This window comes from Schistocerca piceifrons, chromosome 6 (genome assembly GCF_021461385.2).
Source record: "Schistocerca piceifrons isolate TAMUIC-IGC-003096 chromosome 6, iqSchPice1.1, whole genome shotgun sequence".
Lineage (NCBI taxonomy): Eukaryota > Metazoa > Arthropoda > Insecta > Orthoptera > Acrididae > Schistocerca > Schistocerca piceifrons.
Genome location: NC_060143.1, coordinates 357902596 through 357925582, shown reverse-complemented (window position 1 = coordinate 357925582; position 22987 = coordinate 357902596).

The following is a 22987-nucleotide window of genomic DNA, read 5'->3' as shown; positions in this document are numbered from 1 at the left end:
TGGGACATTAGGTGAGGTTATTTCAATGTTATCAATATCGAGTAAAATTTTCACAGAACTGACAGTACAGTTAACACACCAGTATGGCAATGCACGCCCTGTGCCCCGCTCATTTGGAAAAGGTGTCACACTGGCGTCGTATCCTCTCCTCAGGCAAACTGGCCCACAACTCCTGTAAATGGTCCTTTTTATCCCGGATGCTGATACTGGGACGGAGTTCCGTCCGAGCTGGTCCCACACAGCTTCAATCGGGGACAGATCTAGGGATCTTGCTGGCCACAGGAATACCTCTACATCACTTAGACAGTTAACACAGACAAGGGCCATGTGTGGACGAGCATTGTCCTGTTGAAAAATGGCACCACTCTTCTGTCCCGTGAGAGAGAACACACGAGGGCGCAAGACGTCCGTAACGTACCGCTGAGCCGCCAGAGTTCCTTCAGTCGGTACCAGTCGTGATTTGTAGTCATGCTCAATGGTACCCACCACTATGACGCAAGAAGGAACAGCGCTGTAGCCCCACAAAACATTGGAAGAATAGAACGTCTCCGACTACGGTCTGATTGATGGGGCTTGACGTCATCAGGGGTAGTGCATAACCATGATTCATTGTTGAACACATTCATTAGCACTGGTTGCGTCACTACTCCACACGCAGCTGTTTTGTGCTGTTAACGGCAGCCTCGTGGGGCAGCAATTTCCTAATACGGCCGCTGCCTGTCTCAAACCAATGATGCTGCACGACACAGTTTGTTCCCAGGAGTACATTACTTGCTCTCTGATGGCAGACACACACACACACACACACACACACACACACACACACACACACACAGAGTGTGTTTCGAAGACTTTGATCAAACGTCTAACGTGACAGATCACGTCGTGAGGAACAGCTTTTATTACAGAGAAAATTTTTTATTATGTTTCCCGGTGACACTAGACGTTTTATTATTGAATGCTCCAGTCCTGGGATGACGCGATTTCGTGAACTATGAAATAGTTGTGTGACATAAACGAAAGGTAGTAGGCGTAGCTCTACATGTGAAAGATGATGTTTATTCAAATTTCGCGCCAGTCGCATAAAGAGGGGCACTAATTGCGCCCCTCTAAGGATCCAAATCAGGTTTGATTTAAGTGAAAGCCGTAAGGGTCGCCAGCGTTAGTTACCTTTAAGATTGGACGTGGCGGGTTGATCTTAGTGAAGAATGCGCGTAAAGCGACAACGATGCCGTTATCAACATCTCACTGTATTTGAACGAGGTCGCGTAGCAGGGCTACGAAAAGCTGTATCTTCCTTTTGCGATACTGGAAAAAGACTCGGCAGAAACGTATCCACTGTACATGTCTGGTGAGAGCGGTGGTCACGGGAATGTATGGCCGCAAGGACAGGCATCCGGACTGCCGCGTGGCTCAACCGACAAGGAACGTATGTCTCTGGCGCATCGTACAGCGCCTGCAGCAGCAATTTGAAGAGCTGTTGACACCACAGTGACACAACCATCACCAATCGGTTACTTCAAGTCAGCTGCGAGAGAGACGCCCTTGGTGGGTATTACACTAACACCCAACCACCGCCATTTGCGACTTCAGTGATGTCAATCGAGAGCTGATTGGACAGCTTGGTTTAAATCCATTGTGTTTTCTGATGACAGCTGGTTCTGTCTCGGTGCCAACGATGACTATGTGTTAGTTACGAGGAGTCCGGATCAGGACCTGCAACCATCCTGTCTGCGTGCTACACATACTGGATCCACACCTGGATTTATGGTGTGGGGTGCGATTTCTTACGACAGCAGGAGCACTCCCATTGTTATCCCACGCACCTTGAATGCAAATTTCTACGTCATTCTGGTGAATCGACCTATTGTCTTGCCATTCATGAACAGCATTCCATCGGAGTTTTCCAACAGGAGAACGGTCGCCCACATACCGCTGTTGTAACCCAGCATGCTCTGCAGGGTGTCGACACGTTGCCTTGGCCTCCTCGATCACCAGATCTGTCTCCATCCGAGCACATGAGGGACGTCATCGGACCAAAACTCCAGCGACATCCACTAACAGGATTAACCGACCGACCGAGTGCAACAAGCACGGAATTCTGTCCCAAAACCCGACATTCGGCTTCTGTGCAACATAATGCATGCACGTTTGCATGCATCCATTGAACATTCTGGCTGTTACACTGGTTATTAATGTAGCAGCATTTCACAGTTGCATCGAGAAATTCTTGCGCTCATATTAACCTGTGGGCTTGAAATGTTAATCCCTTAAATACGTTACCTAGACTAATGTATTCCCGAAATTTCATTACGCTATGTTAATAATTTTTTTGTGTTGTGATTTTTTTCCGTCTGTACACAAACACACACTATATAATCCGTGTCAGACAATTACAGGACATCTCTTAAAAGAAATCATAGTCGCCGTTTTCTCTATGAAATATTTATTATTACGATTGCAATTTCGGCCTTAGGGCCATTTTCAAGTAACACTGCAAAAGTTACCTAAACACAAAAAAACCACAAAAATGAAGCACAAGGTGTATATGCATAATTAAACAAATATTTAATTAAAATAGTAGCGTAATTATAAAAATTGGTGAGAAATGTAAATAACTTACATTCTGTCAGAAGATAAGGCTATCTGACATGAGCACGTAGTAAAGATAGTACACACCAAGAATACAACTTATAAGCTTTATATCGTAAAGTCTTTTCATCTGTCGACATCATACAGCTTTCTAAATAGTGCTATGATTGTAAAAGCATTTTCGCACAAACAGACTTAGCTCCACATGTTGTCAGTGCACCTTAGATTTTATTTGTGATAGATTATTAGAACGATGGTAACATTGACAATACAGCACATATATAACAACATTTTACGAAGTAATAAGTGTCGTAATCATCGGATCTTGTGAGACTCTCGCAGGCTGTATTTTGACGACACCCTGTGCTTCAATTTTGTGTTTTTTTTTGTGTTTAGGTAACTTTTGCAGTGTTACTTGAAAATGGCCCCAAGGCCTAAATTGCAATCGTAATAATAAATATTTCATACAGTCAACGGAGACTATGATGTCTTTTAAGAAATATTGCATTACTGTGACTCCCAACCATGAGAAGTTAATCAAATTATAGGACAGTTCTTCTGTGTTCTGCGAGGTTTTTTTTTTTTTTTTTTTTTTTTTTAGGGAGATGGCCCGAGTGAAGGAAGAGCAAAACTGATAAAGAAATTCCTGGCGAAGTTTGTAGTGGAGGGTACTGCTGGGCCTCTCCTTTATGACACGATCTGGGCAGCAGACTTCCAGTATTGCCTCCAACAATGGGAAATTTTCTGGAAACGCTACGTAAAATCGCGCATGGGGCAGAGGGAACTACTTTGAAGGTCATTGTTGGTAAGAGGAGTGATTATTCTGATTATTACGAGGAAATTTTAGGCAGAATTTAGTCAGATTGTGCGAGCCTGTGAAGTGTCTGCAGAAACGTAAAGTACTCGGTACATGCAGCAGCCGCCATATTCGTGGAATCTTACAAACTAAACAGTGTGCAGCCGCACGGGGGCCGGTGAATTGCGGGACTGCAGTTATCAGCGCGGGTCATAACAGTCGCAGCCTGTGAGTGGACTGGCACAGAGCGGGCGAGGGGAATACGATTAACCCCACCCCCCCACCCCCACCCCACCCCTCCATCCCTCCACCCCACAAGCGCATTAGTGATGGCGGCGATACGTTTCGGCCACATTTGTCAGCGTGTCTTCACTGTCGCGTCGCGCCGCTGATAACTCGGAAATTAAACGCTGCCCCTGGTGGCCACCTATGATCGTCGATCAAATGGCAGCGCCCAGGGGGTAACTGATTCGGAAACGCAGATAGCTGGCTGGAGCGGCGCTGCAGCCGAGACAAATGTACAGGGAATTTACTCGAACCTTTTTCGCAGATAAGCGTTGAGAGTATGTTCATGCAGTCTATCGTTTATGTTCGCATAAGCCTATGTGTGTAGTACACCAACATGCAAATTATCAGCTTACGAATTTCAATACTGGTATCTTCTTCGGTTATAAATTCCGTCTCCGCATCTAAATGAAAGTCTTTTCTTTGGTTGGGGCTTCTTTTATTTTAGTAGCATCTTCTGTGGTCTGTAACAGGTTTTGTTGCTTACTGAATTTATGCATGGTGATTCAGCTAACCTGTTCATCTCAAATAACTCTGGAACTGTTTAAGATATCATAATTATGTTTTCATCAGCGCGAATTGTGAGAAAGTCAACACTAAACGACGCATTGTCTCTTTTCGTAGCTATATTAATTGCGCAGTCATCGGTATCAGTGCAGACGTAGTAGTTTCTGCTGGTACTGTAGTTCTGTTCAATGGCGTTTCACTCCTGAAAATCCGATTACTTGATAATTAAACCTTTCTAACTGTCGTGACTGGAGAATATTTCAGTTAAATTTTAGAATATTAGTGCAACTGCTTCCTACGAAACACCTTGGCAGGCATGCATGCGTGTACGTGTGGAACCACCCAATTGAGCTTATGCGTGCTACAAATACTCTTTGGACACAGCTGGAAGCGAGTTATCACTTGAAGGTCAGCCAAGGCGCCAGCACGTTGCTATCACTTGCCGAAACGCCAAGTAGGGCGAGGGTCGGGGCCACGCTCGTGATAGGCAGCAACCAACTACGACGTATCGCTATTTTTTTTTATTTTTTTATTTAGTGTCATCAGTCTTCTGACTGGTTTGGTGCGGCTTGCCACTAGTTTCTCTCATGTGCTGACCTCTTCATCTCAGAGTAGCAATTGCAACATACGTACTCAATTATTTGCTGGATGTATTCCAGTCTCTGTCTTCCTCTATACTTTTTGCCCGTTACAGTTTCATCTCGTACCATGGAAGTCATTTCCTGATGTCTTAACAGATGTCCTATCATCCTGTCCATTCTTCTTGTCAGTGTTTGCCACATATTCCTTTCCTCTCATGCCTTACCTTATCACTCCACCTAACTTTCAACATTTGCCTGTTGCACCACGTTTCAAATGCTTCGATTCTCTTCTATTTCGGTTTTCCCACAGTCCATGTTTCACGATATAATGCTGTGCTCCAAACGCACAGTCTCAGAAATTTCTTCCTCAAATTACTTTTATCTTTCTTCGATTTACTCTCAATCCATATTCTGTTCATTTCATTCAGCAGATCATATAATTCTTCTTCACTTTCACTCAGGATAGAAATATCATTAGTGAATTGTATCATTGATATCCATTCACCTTGTAATTCCACTCCTGAACTTTTATTTCATCATTGATTCTTCGATACACAGATTGAACAGTAGGGGCGAAAAACTACTTCCACGTCTTATACCCTTTGTAATCCGAGCACTCATTCTTGGTCGTAAACTCTTATTATTCCTGTGTGTGTGTGTGTTGGGGTTTATGGGCGCTCAACATCGAGGTCATCAGCGCCCTCTTATTATTCCTCTTGGCTCTAGTACATATTGCGTATTACCCGTCTCTCCCTGTAGCTTACCTCTATTTTCCTCAGAATTTCGAACATCTTGCAACATTTTGTGTTGTCAAATGCCTTTTCCAGGGCGACAGATCCTATGAATGTGTCTTGATTTTCTTTAGTCTTGCTTCCATTATCAACTGCAAGGTCAGAATTGCCTCTTTAAAGTGACTTTACCTATCCTAAAGCCAAACTGCTCGTCATCTAACACATCCTCAATTTTATTTTTAGTTCTTCAACACATTATTCTTGTCAGCAACTTGGATGCTTGGGCTGTTCAGGTGACTGTGTGACAATTCAGCTCTTGCAATTTTCGGAATTTTGTGGATTATATTTTTCCGAAAGTAAGATGGTATGTCACCAGACTCGCACATTCTACACACTCACCTCCTCATTTCTTAACTAATCCATTTGGTGATCTGCACTGTGGATCTAAGAAATTTCATCTCTGATGCTTGCAGCCTTGATGCTTCTCTTTATGTGACGGTACATGTTTCAATCTCATAGGTCGATATTGGTATGAAATAGCTATTAAAAATCATCAGTTTTTGCTGAACTCCACTCGTTGTCTCAAACCATGATGATCGTCCTTCCCAAATTTATACAAAGTTAGCACAGTCTCTGTATTACATGTGAATTTTTCTTATTAGTCCTTCAGGCACATTCTTTTTCCTCAGGCATTCCCAGATCTTATCCCTTATAACACTATCATAGGTTTTTTCTATATCCAGCAATACAATGACCAGGTTCTTGCCTTTCTCCCAATACTTTTCCACCAACATGCGGGTGCTAAAAATTAGATCTATTGTTGACCTGTTACTTCTGAAGCCATATTGTTCCTCCTCCAGCTGTGGTTCTATGACAGTTCTCAGTCTCTTTTCTATTATCTTCTCAAGTATTTTCAGTCCATGAGACACTAGGGCTATTCCTCTATAGTTGGTGGGTTTCCGCCTGCTGCGTTTCTTAAACAGGGGAATTATTATACCCTTGCTCCAAACCACAGGTATTTTGTTATCTGCCCATAATGCATTTAGTGCTCGGTACAATCGTTGTATGCCTTGGATACCTGCTGCCTTTATCATGCCTGCGTTCACTTCATATGAAAGTTTGCTTTCAGGCGTAGATTTTAAGGCTGCCCCTTAAGATTATATTAGATTAACTTACATTCCAATTGATCCGTAGTGAGGATGTCCTCCAAGATGTAGAACATGTCTTTGTTTCTGATGGAAATGTTCTTAGGTAAATGCTAAACATTGTACTTCAGGAGAACAGTTTTTGAATTAGTGCATCAAGTCATGCTTTAATAGTCAAAGTCCCTTGGCAAGGAAGTTCGTCAAAGATCAGTAAATCTTTTACTCGTTTCTATAATAAAGTGAATTACTATCTCCGTCTAGGTGTAGCGCCTTTGACAAGTAATCTAAACGTCCTCGGTCCCGGATTCGAATCTCGCCACTGAAACACCAATGGCGACCGATCACTTCCATTATAAAAAAGTCACCAGCATTCTGTCAACGCCCTCGTCAAAAAGGACGGATGAGCGGACAGAGATACAGGGCCCACTCTTGCACTTGGTGTGGGATACTGCCCCTAAAGGCGGAGGAATCAGCAGTTGTCAACGCCACGAGGATGCAGAAGGCAATGGAAACGGCTGCATTAAAGACACGTAATATGTATTCACAGTACATGTAGTTCCTAATTGAAAAGTGTCATAATGATCTCTCCACTGGTAAAAGATTCCGGAATAATCCCCATTCGGTTCTCCTGGAGGGGACTGTGGTGGGTGGGGGGATGATCATGAGTAAAAGATGGAATAACCAACGAAAGTATAACGTCCTAAGAGCCGGAGTGAGGAATGTCAGAAGTTCGAACACGGTAGGGAAGCTTGAAAATCTGAAAAGGGAAATGCAGAAGATGAATCTAGATATAGTGGGGTCCAGTGAAAAATGGAAAGAAGGACTACTGGTCAGCTGAGAATAGTGTAACGCCAGCAGAAAATGATGTAACGGGAGCACAGTTCGTTATAAATAGGAAGGTAGGGCGGAGAGCGTGTTACTGTGAATAATGCAATGATAAGGTTGTTCTCATCAGAATCGACAGCAAGCCAACACCGAAAACGACAGTTCACGTATACATGCCGAGATCGCAAACTGAAGATAATGAGGTTTTTGAACGGGTAATTCACTATGAAATTAAAAGAAAGGGTTACGTCAAAATATGGGATTGGTACTCGGAATGAGAGAGGAGAAAGATTAATTGTGTTCCGCAATGAACTCTGTTCAAAAACCACAACAGGAGGCAGCATACTTGGAAAAGGCTGTGTGATACGGGAAGTTTTCAGTTGGATTACATCATGGTCAGACAGAGCTTCCAAAATCAGGTACAGGATTGTAAGGCACATACAGTAGCAGATATAGACACAGATCACAGTATAGTAGTGCTGAAGAGTAGCTGAAACGCAAGAGAATAGTCAGGAAGGATCAATACGCAAGTGGGATACATAAGTTCAAAGGAATGAAGAGATACGCTTATTTCAACTAAAGAGGTATGAACAACTCAGAAAAGGACAATCACAGAAGTTGACACGGAAAACATTGTACAGAGAAGATAACTGCGAAGAAACCATGGGTAACAGAAAAAATGCTTCAGTTGATCGATGAAAGAAGGAAGTACAAATATGCTCTGGGAGATTCAAGAATACAGAAATACGAGTCACTTAGGAATAAATAAGTAGGAAGTGCAGGGAAAAATGTGAAGAAATCGAAAAAGAAATGATTGTCGGAAGAAGTGACTCAGCACACAGAAGAGTCAAAACAACCTTCGGTGAAATTCAAAGCAAGGTTGATGACATTAACAATGCAATGAGAACTTCACTGTTAAATGCAGAGGAGAGAGCAGATAGGTGGAAAGAGAACACTGAAGGCCTCTATGAGGGGGAAGTCTGATGTGATAGAAGAAGAAACAGGAGTCGATGTAGAAAAAATAGGGGATCCAGTATTAGAATCAGAATTTAAATGAACTTTGGAAAACTTAAACTCAAATAAGACAGAAGAGGTAGATAACATTCTATCAGAGTTTATAAAATCAACAAAACTAATATTCAGGCTGGTGTAGAATGCGGGATTCTCGTGATATACCATATATGTTTTGGAAAAATATCATCCATACAATTCCGAAGGCTGCAAGAACTGACAAATACAAGAATTATCGCGTAATCAGCTTAACAGCTCATGCATGCAAGTTACGGACAAGAAATAATAGTCAGAAAAATGGAACAGAAAATTGAGGCTGTGCTAGATGACAATCAGTTTGGCTTTACGAAAGGTGAAGGGACCAGGAAGGCAGTTTGACGTTCCGATTGATAATGGAAGCAAGACTAAAGAAAAATCAAGACACGTTCGTAGGATTTGTCGACGTGGAAAAAGCATTCGACTATGGTGCAAGATGTTCGAAATTCTAAGAAAAATACGGGTCAGCTAAAGGGAGAGACGGTTAATGTACAAGTAGTACAAGAACCAAGAGGAAATTATAAAAATAGAAGACTAACCACGAAGTGATCGGATTAATTAGGGTGTAAGAGAGAAATGTAGTCATTCACCCCTACTGTTCCATCTGTACATCGAAGAAGCAATGATGGCAATAAAAGAAACGTTCAAGAGTAAAATTAAAATTGCCTGTGGAAGGATATAAATGATAAGATTCGCTAATGACCTTGCTATGTTAAGTGAAAGTGAAGAAGAATTACAGGGTGTGCCAAATGGAATGAACAGTCTAATGTACAGAATGTGGTGTGAGAGTAACTCGAAGAAAGACGAAAGTAATGAGAAGTAGCAGAAATGAGTGCTGCGAGAAACTTAAAACTACGTTTGATGGTCACGAAGTAGATGATGTCCATGAATTATGCTACCTAGATAGCAAATTAACCTATAACGGACGTAGCAATGAAGACATAAAAATCAAGCTAACACTGGCAAAAGGCCGTTCGTGACCAAGAGAAATCTACTAATATGAAACATAGGTCTTAATTTGAGGAAGAAATTTCTGAGAATGTACGTTAGAAGAACAGCATTTATGACAGTGAAACATGGACTGTGGGAAAACGGAAGCAGAAGAGAAACGAAGGATTTGAGATAGGTGCTGCAAGTGAATGTTGAAAATTAGGTGGAATGATAAGGTGAGAAATGAGGAGGTTCTGCGCAGAATCGGTGGAAAAACTAATATATGATAAGAATGACAAGAAGGACAGGATGTTAAGACATCTGTTAAGACATTACGGAATAACCTCCATGGTACTAGAGCGAGCTGTAGAGGGTAAAAACAGTAGAGGAAGACAGAGATTGGAATACATCCTGCAAATAAAGGAGGATGTAGGTTGCAATTGCTGTTCTCGCCACAGGAAAGGAGTTCTTGGCGGGCCGTATCGAACCAGTCAAAAGAAGACTCAAAAAAATATTTCGCGTGTTCTAGTTCTATGGGCCTTAACCAGAAAATACAAAGAAACAAGAGTTATAGCAGGAGTGAAAGTACACACATCAAAAAAAGTTTTGCATCACCCCAGTTCCCAAAACTCCTGAAGATAGACGTTGACTCTAGGTATTGTATCACAGACACAGCCCCTGTGACCGTTCAGAGATGTCACTAAACCCGCCCAAAGATGTAAACTACCGTGCATGAGCAGCCCCTATTAGACGGAGGGGTCCGACAGCCTATCAGTTTCAGTCATTTCTTCAGGAAGGAGGTAGTCGATTCGGGTTGTCTGTAGTTAAACCATACCTAGACTGTCAGTACCGCGGTTCGATCTCGTCGCATTGTTACTTTGTGCCAGGAAGGGCTCTCAACAAGGGAAATGTCCAGGAATCTCGAAGCGAACCATAGCGATGTTGTTCGGACATGGAGGAGATACAGAGAGACAGGAACTGTCAATGGCATGAGTCGCTCAGGCCGCCCAAGGGCTAATACTGCATTGGATTACCGCTACCTACGGAATATGGCTCGGAGGACCCCTGACAGCAACGCCGCCATGTTAAATAATGCTTTTCGTGTAGCCACAGGACGTCGTGTTACGACTCAAACTGTGCGCAATAGGCTACATGATGCGCAACTTCACTCCTGACATCCATGGCGAGGTCCATCGTTGCAACCACGTCACCATGCAGCGCGGTGCAGATGGGCCGAACAACATGCCGAATGGACCGCTCAGGATTGGCATCACGTTCTCTTCACCGATGATTTTCGCATATGCCTTCAACCAGACAATCGTCAGAGACGTGTTTGGAGGCAATCCATGTCAGGCTGAACGCCTTAGACACACTGTCTAACGAGTGCAGCAAGGTGGAGATTCCCTGCTGTTTTAGGGTAGCATTACGTGAGGCCGACGTACGCCGCTGGTGGTCATGGAAGACTCCGTAACAGCTGTACGATACGGGAATGCCATCCTCCGGCCGATATTGTCTCGGCAGCATATTAGCGACGCATTCGTCTTCATGGACGACAACTCGTGCCCCCATCGTGTACATCTTGTGAATGACTTCCTTCAGGATAACGTCTTCGCTCGACTAGAGTGGCCAGCACGTTCTCCAGACATGAAACCTATCGAAAATGCCTGGGATGGATTGAAAGGGGCTGGTTATGGACGACGTGACCCACCAACCACTGTGAGGGATCGCCGTTGAGAGGTGGGACAGTCTGGACCAACAGCGCCTTGATGAACTTGTGGATAGTATGCCACGACGAATACACGCATGCATCGATGCAAGAAGACGTGCTACTGGGTATTAGAGGTATCGGTGTGTACAGCAATCTGTACCACCACCTCTGAAGGTCTCGCTGTATAGTGGTACAACATGCAATGTCAGGTTTTCATGAGCAATAAAAAGAGCGAAAATGATATTTATGTTAATTTTTATTCCAATTTTCTGTACAGGTTCCGAAACTCTCGGACTCGTGGTGATGCAAATTTTTATTTATGTGTGTAGTTTCGTTTGGTCTGAACATTGGGAGGAAGGACTACTCACAAATGAACTGGCTGACCGAGGAGAAAAATTCGTGATGGCTCGTATCACACCACTCAGGAGAATGACGGAAAAAATGTTGTTTCCCTTATTTCATTCTGGATAATGTGCAGGCATGCAGTTGGTGCCTTGTGTTTGTTACTGAATGCGAGAGAAGATATCGCCTCATAACTGAACCACTTCAGTGGAGAACCACGGAGAAAATTTCTGGTAACACAGTCTGAAGTTTCGTCAAGCCCATCTGTTAAAAATGTGAAACACGAGCGTACACGGATCCGCGGTAAACATTCGCATCCTGGCGTTCTGCCGCGCCGCGCGCCCCCTCCGGATTCATAACGACGTAAACATCCTGGAATAAACAGCCTTCTGGGCTGCGGGGGGATACGCAACGCCCCGACTGTGGTACTCGTGCGTGTTTCCGCATCTGTGGCTCTTTCCATCTCTCGCTTTCCCTCTCCTCCGCAGTCGCAGGCGGCTCGAGAAGCGGGTCAGGTCGGCGTTTATTTTGGCGTGCGGCTGCGTCGCATGTTTGGGGCACGTCCCTCAGCGCCCAGCTGCGAGAATCCGCGCGGAGCCGGGCGGCCGGCTGGGAGGCTGGGAGGCTGTTGTCTGGCGGCGACGCGCGAGCAGCGGCGATAAACACGCCGGCCCAAACAAACGGCGGCTGCGTTCTCCAGGGAGCGCGCGTGCTCGGCTCTGGCCCGAGGTCACTGCTGTCGACCCAGATAAAGGCCGCGCGAGGAGGCCCTCCCACCGATTGCGGCGGCGATTCCTGCCATTGTTAGGCTCCGGCGCAGTTCGAACGCAGAGCGGAGACATAACAAGTGCTGCGGCGACCATTCTCGAGAGGCACGCTCTTTCATACTATCCCGCCAAAAAGGAGTCAGCGACTGTCTTATGTAATTACTATTTTTTTATTTTATTTACTTAACAAGCTGTTGCGACCATGCGACTCAGAACTAATTGGGTATGGACCGCTGGACCAACAGTAACCGGTCACTGGTAGAGAGTTATATCCAGGATGATGATTAATAACTGAAACCGATAGATGGCTAATGGGGAAAATAAACAGCTAGTGGTTAAAATGCATATTGCATATAAACGTTAAACGACGGCGCTTCGATAATGCAACGGCGGTTATGGAAAGTCAGACTGCGCCGGCCCTACACTGAAAATATATAATTATATTGTGCAATAACCAGTTTCGTGCAGTCTTATGTATGAGTTCTTGTGTTACATGTGCGCTCCAGGCCAAATTGTTAGCAGTTATTTGAACTGGAATAATATTGATTCATGTTAGCCAGGGAATCTCGGCGCGTTATTGTATGAGAAACGGAAATGTACTGTATGAGTGATTAAAAGCAGTTCTTGACTTGCGACTGGTAACTTGACGTTATTCAATGGATTATTTAGTGTGTTGTCTTGATTCACACTCTAGTACTGACCACTTGCATTTCTTTATCTGACAAAATATCTACATGAAAGTGAACGTTTGTTTATTCTTAGGAAAAGTTATAGGTTTCGCGAAGTTACAATGTTTTGGGTAACACTCATTTCACAAGACTTGTCTATCAGTCCACATAATTTTCAACATTTTTCTGTAGCACCGCGAACCATGTGCTCCGATTCTCTTCAGTTCGGTTTTTCCACACTCCAAAATGCTTCAAATGGCTCTGAGCACTATGGGACTTAACATCTGAGGTCATCAGTCCCCTAGAACTTAGAACTATTTAAACCTAACTAACCTAAGGACACCACACACATCCATGCCCCAGGCAGGATTCCAACCTGCGACCGTAGCGGTCGCGTGGTTCCAGACTGAAGCACCTACAACCACTCGGCTACAACGGCCGGCTTCCACACTCCATTTTTCAGTGCTAGATCTTCATCCAAATGTACATTCTCAGCAATTTCTTCTTCAAATTAAGGCCTATGTTCGATACTCATAAACTTCTGTTGGCCAGGAATGCCCATTCTATCAGTGCCAATCTGCTTGCTCCGTTTTGTCTTCTTCGGTTTTACTCTCAGTCCATGTTCCTTACTTATTAGACTGTTCATTCTGTTTAACAGATCATTTAATGTTTCTTCCTTTCCACTGAGGATAATAATGTCTTCGGCGAGACTTATCACTGATATAATTTCACCGTGAATTTTAATCCCACTCTTGAATCTTTCTTTTATTTACGTTATTGCTTCTTCGATGTATTTGATTGAACAGTAGGGCTGAGAGATTGCGTTCGTGTCTTACATGCTTTTTAATGTAGCACTTCGTTATTGGTTTCCATTCTTATTATCCCCCCTTCGTATATGGGCATATTGTATATTATCCTTTGTTTACTGTACCTTACTCCTATTTTTCTCAGATTTTTGAGTATTTAGCACAATTTTACATTATCGAACGGCTTTTATAGATCGACAAATCCTATGAGCATGTCTTAATTTTTCTTAAGTTTTTCTTCCATTATCAAGCGCAGCGTCACGACCGCTCTCTGATACGTTAAATTTTCTAAAGCGAAACTGCTAAGTCATCTGACTGCGTTGCCCGCCATTAAGTTATATCGAATTTCACAAGAAAACATGTGTTACCCAGTGGGTCTTGGAAATAAACTTCTGAAAACTCATCCCAGGAAGCAGCACTTTTCAGTTTAGTGCAATTAGTGGGAGCAGATAGGGTCACCACTCTGCTCCTGAAGCAGACTGGCTAAAAGGCGTGATTGTAAAAATGAGTTCGTGTAACGGTCTGGAGCTTAGATATTAAACAATACGTTGGTAGCCCCTGCAGCTGTAGGGGGAAAGGTGACGTTTCTAAGGTCAGGAGTTACGTTTACAACATGTAGGCCTCAAAGAATTATAAACTGTAGTCCCAGTGTGGATGCGGACATCATCTTACTAGTTCTCCAGTTTACAAAACAAATATTGCAATTCAGTGAGCCTTCGGGTGGTGGTTTTGGAAGACGTTTTGCCTGTTGACTTTGGTCCATTACCTAGCTTTTGTTTTTGTGGAGATATTTGGCATAAGTTGCTAGATACTAGTTAAAGGGCGTTTATTGACTGTCAGCAGTGTACGTTTCCGAGTCCAGTGATCAGATCGCGTATTTTTTATGAATACAGTTCCTACATGACATTTATTATAGGCTTTGGAATATTGACCAGTTCAGTCTTGTCGTCGTATTTAGACTGGTTTCAATAGAGCAGCAGTATAGAGAAATAATTCTGGCCGCCAATTAACGTTCTTCGTAGCTTCCCATTGCGTAATTTGTGACCCACGTCACACACCGCTAAGACACAGACACGTGGATGCAAAATAGGTGTTAGCCTTGAGGTTCATTAGTTCCTCCTCCTGACGCCCCGCTCTTTCCCTCCCCCCACAAAAAGGAAACATGTGACCTAAAACGCTCGCCCTGTAGCTGTTGGGTAATTCCTCGCCGACAGACCGTTTGCACACGTCAGGACTACCAAAAACTTCAATCAAAAATTCAATCACTAACGATGCAACCATACTGTCGACAGCCTAAGTTTGTGAAAACATCTTGGAGTAATGAAGAGACAAGAATAAATTTTTTGTTTCGATCTGTTGCCAGTCACATTATTTATCTACTTATTAATTTAATAGATTGCTATGCTTTTCGAACACGTTTCGCTCATTATGAGGCGATTTTATAGCTTCCAGAAGAAACAAATGTCACTGAATTAATTTTAAAAACTTTGACAATTTACGAACTATTTTTAATATAATCTTGGCATAGTCACATTTTATGAAATAATAAAGCGTAGTTTTGTGGACGGGGAAGGAGGAGGGGAAGTGACTTCCGTTGTTGTTTTTGTTGTTGTTATGATGTTACACTGCACTTTGTTAATTGAGTAAATGCCTATGTTGGAAGCACTTTTTGGCCTCAGTTAATGTCTTGCTCTAATTATTTAACATTATACTGTAACATACCAAATTATGTGGCATACGTTCAACATAAAGATTTCCACTCTTGAGAAGACGCATCTCGACAACGATACCTGTGGACGTCATTTCCTCTACAATTCCTTCGCTCTCTCCCTGCTCCACCCCGAGACTCCGACATTAGTGTGTCGAGATAATATTGTGGTGTCACCGCCAGACACCACACTTGCTAGGTGGTAGCTTTAAATCGGCCGCGGTCCATTAGTACATGTCGGACCCGCGTGTCGCCACTGTCAGTGATCGCAGACCGAGCGCCACCACACGGCAGGTCTCGAGAGACTTACTAGCACTCGCCCCAGTTGTACGGACGACTTAGCTAGCGCTGCAGCACTGACGAAGCCTCGTTTATTTGCAGAGAAGATAGTTAGAATAGCCTTCAGCTAAGTCAATGGCTACGACCTAGCTAGGCGCCATAGCAATTGATAGTTATCGTATGAAGCATGTCTCATCAAGAACGATGTATACAAATGATGGATTAAAGTTAAGTATTCCAGAAGCTACGTACTTTTCTTTATAGCATTCATTACGTATCCTGTTTCAGACCTCACGCCATCCTGCGTGAGTTTAAGCGCGTGCCTTTCGGTTACCCGTCACTGTGGACTGGCTGTCTTGTCAGTCCACAACAAATATTATACAAAGTTTGTTGATAATTAAAAACGTTTTAGACTAAGTGAATTTTGTTTTCTTATACATACAATAAAATAACACGATGATGAGAAAAGGATGCACGAAATGAGTAATAATACATTAAAGAGCTCAATAATGTGCCTGGCAGCAAAACAAAACAAATAATTTGTTCATAAGTCAAGGCGCCAGCAGTTAGCCGTTATCGTAGGGCCAATAGAAATAATTTTAAAACTAGAGCAGCCATAGCTAAAACAAGTACACATAATTGACTGACCAATTTAACACAGTATAACAGGGAACTTAACTACCGTACGAGTACCAAACTTGGTAGCATTAATGTCAATGACATGAGGAAGAGAAATAATGCAGAATGAATTCAACTGAAACACTTTTAATGTGCTGCTACGGTACATCGTACCATTACATACTGCCACAAAAGGGGCTCAATACGGCGCCCGTCAGTGTCCAGATGAGTCTGAAAGCGCAGGATTGTTTTCTGCACTGCGGAACGAAGCATGTCCGTAGGTATACTGGCTACCTCTCTTGATGTTCTGCGCTTCTGTTCAGCACATGAGTGAATATTCCTCAGGTAACCCCTGTCCTTCGGGTAGCCCTACAACTAGAAATCATAGGGGATGAGATCAGGTGACTGTGCCGGCCAAGCATTTGGAAACGATCATCTGATAATTCGATAGTTTCCATTTGTGTTTCGGAGAAGCAGATGAAATTCACGGGTGATGTGCGGGGCGGGGGAGGGGGGGGCATAGTGTATGAAAACTGTTGAGTTCCATGCGTCTCTCTCCTGTAGGGCGAAACATATCGCAGAAACGCTGGCCAGTCACGCTACACGTCTTTGGTCCTTGAGCGCCAAACTGTTCAAAAAAGAATGTGCCAATGACGAACGTAGCCGTGAAGCCACACTATACTGTGACACATTCACCATACAGAGGTATGTCACGCAAGCCGGCTGGTGTGGCCGTGCGGTTCTAGGAGCTTCAGTCCGGAACCGCGCGACCGCTACGGTCGCAGGCTCGAATCCTGCCTCGGGCGTGGATGTGTGTGATGTCCTTAGGTTAGTTAGGTTTAAGTAGTTCTAAGTTCTAGGGGACTGATGACTACAGATGTTAAGTCCCATAGTGCTCAGAGCCATTTGAACCATTTTACTTCACGCACAGTGACTGAAGGTGAAGACCCCCACCCCCCACACTCGGAAATTCTGTGTGTTCACCTCACACGTCAGAGAAAAATGAGCTTCGTCTGTCCGAGTTGTCCAGGGCCATGTGTCGTCAACTTCAATTCTTGCGAGAAAGTGGAGAGCGAAGTCGACACGTTGTTGTGCGTCCTGTGCTGCAATCTGCTGTATGATCTACATCTTGTGTGGATACCATTTGAGAATGGTTCGAAGCACCTTCCTTTCAGAGGACCATGGGATGTTCAACCGTCACGACACAGCACGCGCACTACCTGACGATCGGGAACTGCGCCAGCATTGTCTGCCATAGCAACAGCGATTTCATCAAACACCTGTGGTGCAACCGGCCGTCGGCCTCTTCCCGGAGCGACGCCCAGCTCTCCAGTTGATTCGTTCTTCATCATGCTCCGCACAGCAGGTGGAGATAGAGGACCCTTCCGTAATCCTTTGAGCCGGTGATACTCTCAAAGTGCAGCTGCGGCATTACTGTTGTTCATTAACAAAGTTTAAGCAGCAATGTCCTGCTGCTTTTGTCAAAGCTCTTGTTGACAATCAAGGCGTTTGATACAGTTCCCTACAGTCGTTTAATGAACAAAGTAAGAGCATATGGACTGTCAGACCAATTGTGTGATTGGATTGAAGAGTTCGTAGTTAACAGAACGCAGCATGTCATTCTCAATGGAGAGAAGTCGACGGAGGTAAAAATGATTTCAAGTGTGCCGCAGAGAAGTGTCGTAGGACCGTTGCTATTCACAATATATATAAATGACGTTGTGGATAACATCGGAAGTTCACTGAAGCTTTTTGCGGATGATGCTGTAGTAAGAAGTGTATTCAAGTTCTAAGGCCTCCGATTTTTTTTCTCCGGACTGGAAAGAGATAGAAACATGTGCATTGTTTTAAAATGAGGCTGCGTTCATTGTCAATACGTCCCAGAGATGGCAGCACCGTACGGCAGATGGAATTTTACCGCCAGCGGGTAGAATAAGAACTGTTTTAAATACTTAAAATGGCGACGTTTTCCTTACTTGAACAGCGTACAATCATTCGTTTTCTGAATTTGCGTGGTGTGAAACCAATTGAAATTCATCGATAGTTGAAGGAGACATGTGGTGATGGAGTTATGGATGTGTCGAAAGTGCGTTCGTTGGTGCGACAGTTTAATGAAGGCAGAACATCGTGTGACAACAAACCGAAACAGCCTCTGGCTCGCACAAGCCGGTCTGATGACATGATCGAGAAAGTGGCGAGAATTGTTTTGGGGGATCGCCGAATGACTGTTGAACAGATCGCCTCCAGAGTTGGCATTTCTGTGGGTTCCGTGCACACAATCCTGCATGACGACCTGAAAATGCGAAAAGTGTCATCCGGGTGGGTGCCACGAATGCTGACGGACGACCATATGGCTGCCCGTGTGGCATGTTGCCCAGCAATGTTGACGCGCAACGACAGCATGAATGGGACTTTCTTTTCGTCGGTTGTGACAACGGATGAGACGTGGATGCCATTTTTCAATCCAGAAACAAAGCGCCAGTCAGCTCAATGGAAGCACACAGATTAACTGCCACCAAAAAATTTCGGGTAACCGCCAGTGCTGAAAAAATGATGGTGTCCATGTTCTGGGACAGCGAGGGCGTAATCCTTACCCATTGCGTTCCAAAGGGCACTACGGCAACAAGTGCATCCTACGAAAACGTTTTGAAGAACAAATTCCTTCCTGCACTGCAACAAAAACGTCAGGGAAGGGCTGCGCGTATGCTGTTTCATCAAGACAACGCACCCGCACACCGAGCTAACGTTACGCAACAGTTTCTTCGTTATAACAACTTTGAAGTGATTCCTCATGCTCCCTACTCACCTGACCTGGCTCCTAGTGACTTTTGGCTTTTTCCAACAATGAAAGACACTCTCTGTGGCCGGACATTCACCAGCCGTGCTGCTATTGCCTCAGCGATTTTCCAGTGGTCAAAACAGACTCCTAAAGAAGCCTTCGCCGCTGCCATGGAATCATGGCGTCAGCGTTGTGAAAAATGTGTACGTCTGCAGGGCAATTACGTCGAGAAGTAACGCCAGTTTCATCGATTTCGGGTGAGTAGTTAATTAGAAAAAAAAAAAAAAATCGGAGGCCTTAGAACTTGAATGCACCTCGTATATCGAGAGGTTGTACGAATGGAACTTGTACTGAAATGCATGATATATAAATGACGTTGTGGATAACATCGGAAGTTCACTGAAGCTTTTTGCGGATGATGCTGTAGTATATCGACAGGTTGTAACAATGGAACTTGTACTGAAATGCATGAGGATCTGCAACGAACTGACGCATGGTGCAGGGAATGGCAATTGAATCTCAATGTAGACAAGTGTAATATGCTGCGAATACATAGAAAGAAGATCATTTATCATTTAGCTAGAATATAGCAGGTTGGCAACTGGCAGCAGTTAATTCCATAAATTATCTGGGATTAGGCATTAGGAGTTATTTAAAATGGAATGACCATATAAAATTAATCGTAGGTAAAGCAGTAGCCAGACTGAGATTCATTGGAAGAATCCTAAGGAAATGCAGTCTGAAAACAAAGGAAGTAGGTTACAATACACTTGTTCGCCCACTGCTTGAATACTGCTCATCGGTGTGGGATACGTGCCAGATAGGGTTGATAGATGAGATAGAGAAGATCCAACGGAGAGCAGCGCGCTTCGTTATAGGATCATTTAGTAATCGCGAAAGCGTAACGGAGATGATAAACTCCAGTGGAAGACTCTGCAAGAGAGACGCTCAGAAGCTCGGTATGGGCTTTTGTTGAAGTATCGAGAACGTACCTTCACCGAGGAGTCAAGCAGTATATTGCTCCATCCTACGTATATCTCGCGAAGAGACCGTGAGGATAAAATCAGAGAGATTAGAGCCCACACAGAGGCACACCGACAATCTTCCACGAACAATACGAGACTGTAATAGAAGGGAGAACCAATAGAGGTACTCGAGGTACCCTCCGCCACACATCGTCAGGTGGCTTGCGGAGTATGGATGTAGATGTAGATGTAGAACACGTGCACTGCGACTGGTCAGCTGTGTGAGACTATGAATCACGGTGAGTGATCACGGCAAATGGTGGCCGTGGTTGGAAATGATCGGTGGCGCTGTGACGCATGAAATATATGCACTCCATAATCTGGACATTAAAGCTACCAAGTTTGGTACTCGTACGGTAGTGTCTGTGTTATAAATTGTTAAATAGGGAAAGTTTAATTATAACCACGCGGTAATACGTCATGTGTATACACCCAGGTGCTAAACCTATTAAAACAAAAAACGGTATGAAACGTCAACAGTCCGCGTTGCCCGTTTCTACTGAATTCGATTAGAGACCTGCGCAACAAATTAATCGGCAAAGTGATGACAAATGTTGTTGGTGTTAGGACAGCAACCAGCCAAAATTTACTTCCAGTTACTTTATTCAAAGGGTACCGTTACCGGTTTCGAATCGTTGTGATTCATCTTCAGACGGTTTACACGCTTTCCTTATGACATGTGGAGTGTTTTTTACAGATTAATTATCCTATAATATAAATAATACATAATTATAAGCACGCCATACACAGATTGTTGCGTTACAGATTTTCGTTGCATGTGACTTACGTGAAATGCCGGCTTGGAGTGTATGTTTCAATAACATTCGTCCAACAGATGTGAATACATTCCCACTGCATTCTTAGTACTGCAGACGTAAATTTTTCTCACTGAACACTTCAGATTTGTCACCGAGAAGATTTCTGCCACGCACCACATGTTTTGATACATACAAAGAACTTACAAACATATGAGTATCAAAGATGCTATGATATATCGTAACATTTGAAGATGTCCTATGTTTGGAAAGGATCATATATTCACTTACGCAACTGAAATGCCTTTTACACTAGTACAGACACATTGATTTTTTTGAGTTGATACTGTCACATTACTTATAAAGTTGTTTTTTTTCGTACAGTGTAGGTAAAATAGTGCATTATTTAATTACATTTAGCATCATGAGAATTATAGTAACAGATAACTTTGCTTCTTGATCTGCAGATAAGCGTACTAATATTATTTGCTTTGGAGGTTAGAAAATAATTTTTCGAAATTTTTCAGGCAAGGGGTGCTGGCTAACTCTGTTTGTTTATTAAGGATATAGTCTGGGGTGCTGTTTTTGTGTGTATGTATTTCTATTTCTTCTAAGATATTCATGGTGGCTCCTTTTTCTCCTAGATGTAAAATTTTTAAGTTGTTCTCAATGTTTCCCACTGAATGTTTTTCTTCAGCAATATGGGCTGCAAATGCAGATTTGTTCAAGTTACCAAGTCTTGAAGCATCAATGTGTTCTTTGTATCTAACTTCAAAGCTTCTGCCTGTCTGTCCAGTGTAGAATTTTGGGCATGTATCGCATTTGAGTTTGTATATTCCTGATTTACGGTAGGTAGTCATGGAGGTATTTACGTCATGGATTACTTTCTGTTGTAATTTATTATTTATGGAAAAGGTGATTGTGATATTTTTCTTTTTAAATAAGTTTGCTATTTGGTATGATAGTGGGCCTATGTATGGGAGAGAAGCATATGTAGGTTTGGCTTCTGTGGCACACTGATTTGACTTGAAGTGACTGCTGTGAAGTGGATCTGCAGTTTTTGTCTGCATTTTGTTGTGGAGTTTTTCAATTATTATGGGATTATTTCCATTATCATAAGCAACTATTTTAATTATATTGATTTCAATTTGTTGGTCTGTGTCACTCATTGGTACTTTTTTAATTCGGTGTAGCATCGTTCTGAAATATGCCATTTTTTGTTGGCGGGGGTGGCAAGATGAGTTGTCAATACTGACATCAGTGGTGGTAGGTTTCTGTAAATGCTAAATTGATGTTTATTGTTACTGTTGCAAATTTTCAGGTCAAGAAAGTTAATGCTTTTATTAGTTTCATGTTCAACTGTGAATTTAATATTTTTGCGCATTTTGCTTAGATCTGCTGCTAATGTATCTATTTCGTTGCTTGTACCATCAAAAAGCAAGATTGTATCATCAACATATCTTCTGTAGTAGATTGTTTTGTTTGAGATGTGCTGGTTAGTTGAGAAGAATTTTTGTTCTATTTGGTTGATGTAAATGTCAGCCAATATTCCAGCTAAGCTACATGAAAACAAGCAATCCAAACCGACATTTCACGTAAGTCACATGCAACGAAAATCTGTAACGCAATCACCTGTGTATGGCGTGCTCATAATTATGTATTATTTATATTTTAGGACAATTAATCTGTAAAAAACACACCACGTGTCATAAGGAAAGTGTGTAAACCGTCTGAAGATGAATTACAACGGTTCGAAACCGATAACGGTACCCTTTGAATAACGGAACTGAAAGTAAATTTGTTGCCGGCTGCTGTCCCAACACCATCAACATTTGTCTTCAGACAACAGACACGGTCTCCATCATATGACGAAATTCCACAAAGTGATGACAGTTCGTGATTTTAAAACAGACTGGGCATCCTCATTTAAAATGGTTTTACCAACTGAAGGCAGGGAACTTTGCCTACTCGTCAACTGTTACACTGCGGCGGTCTGTAACTGCTACTTATTCCAATGACATACCTCATTTACACTCCAGAAGATGCAACTTAATAGTTGCGAAACTGGTTGTATTAGTCTCTAATCGACTTAA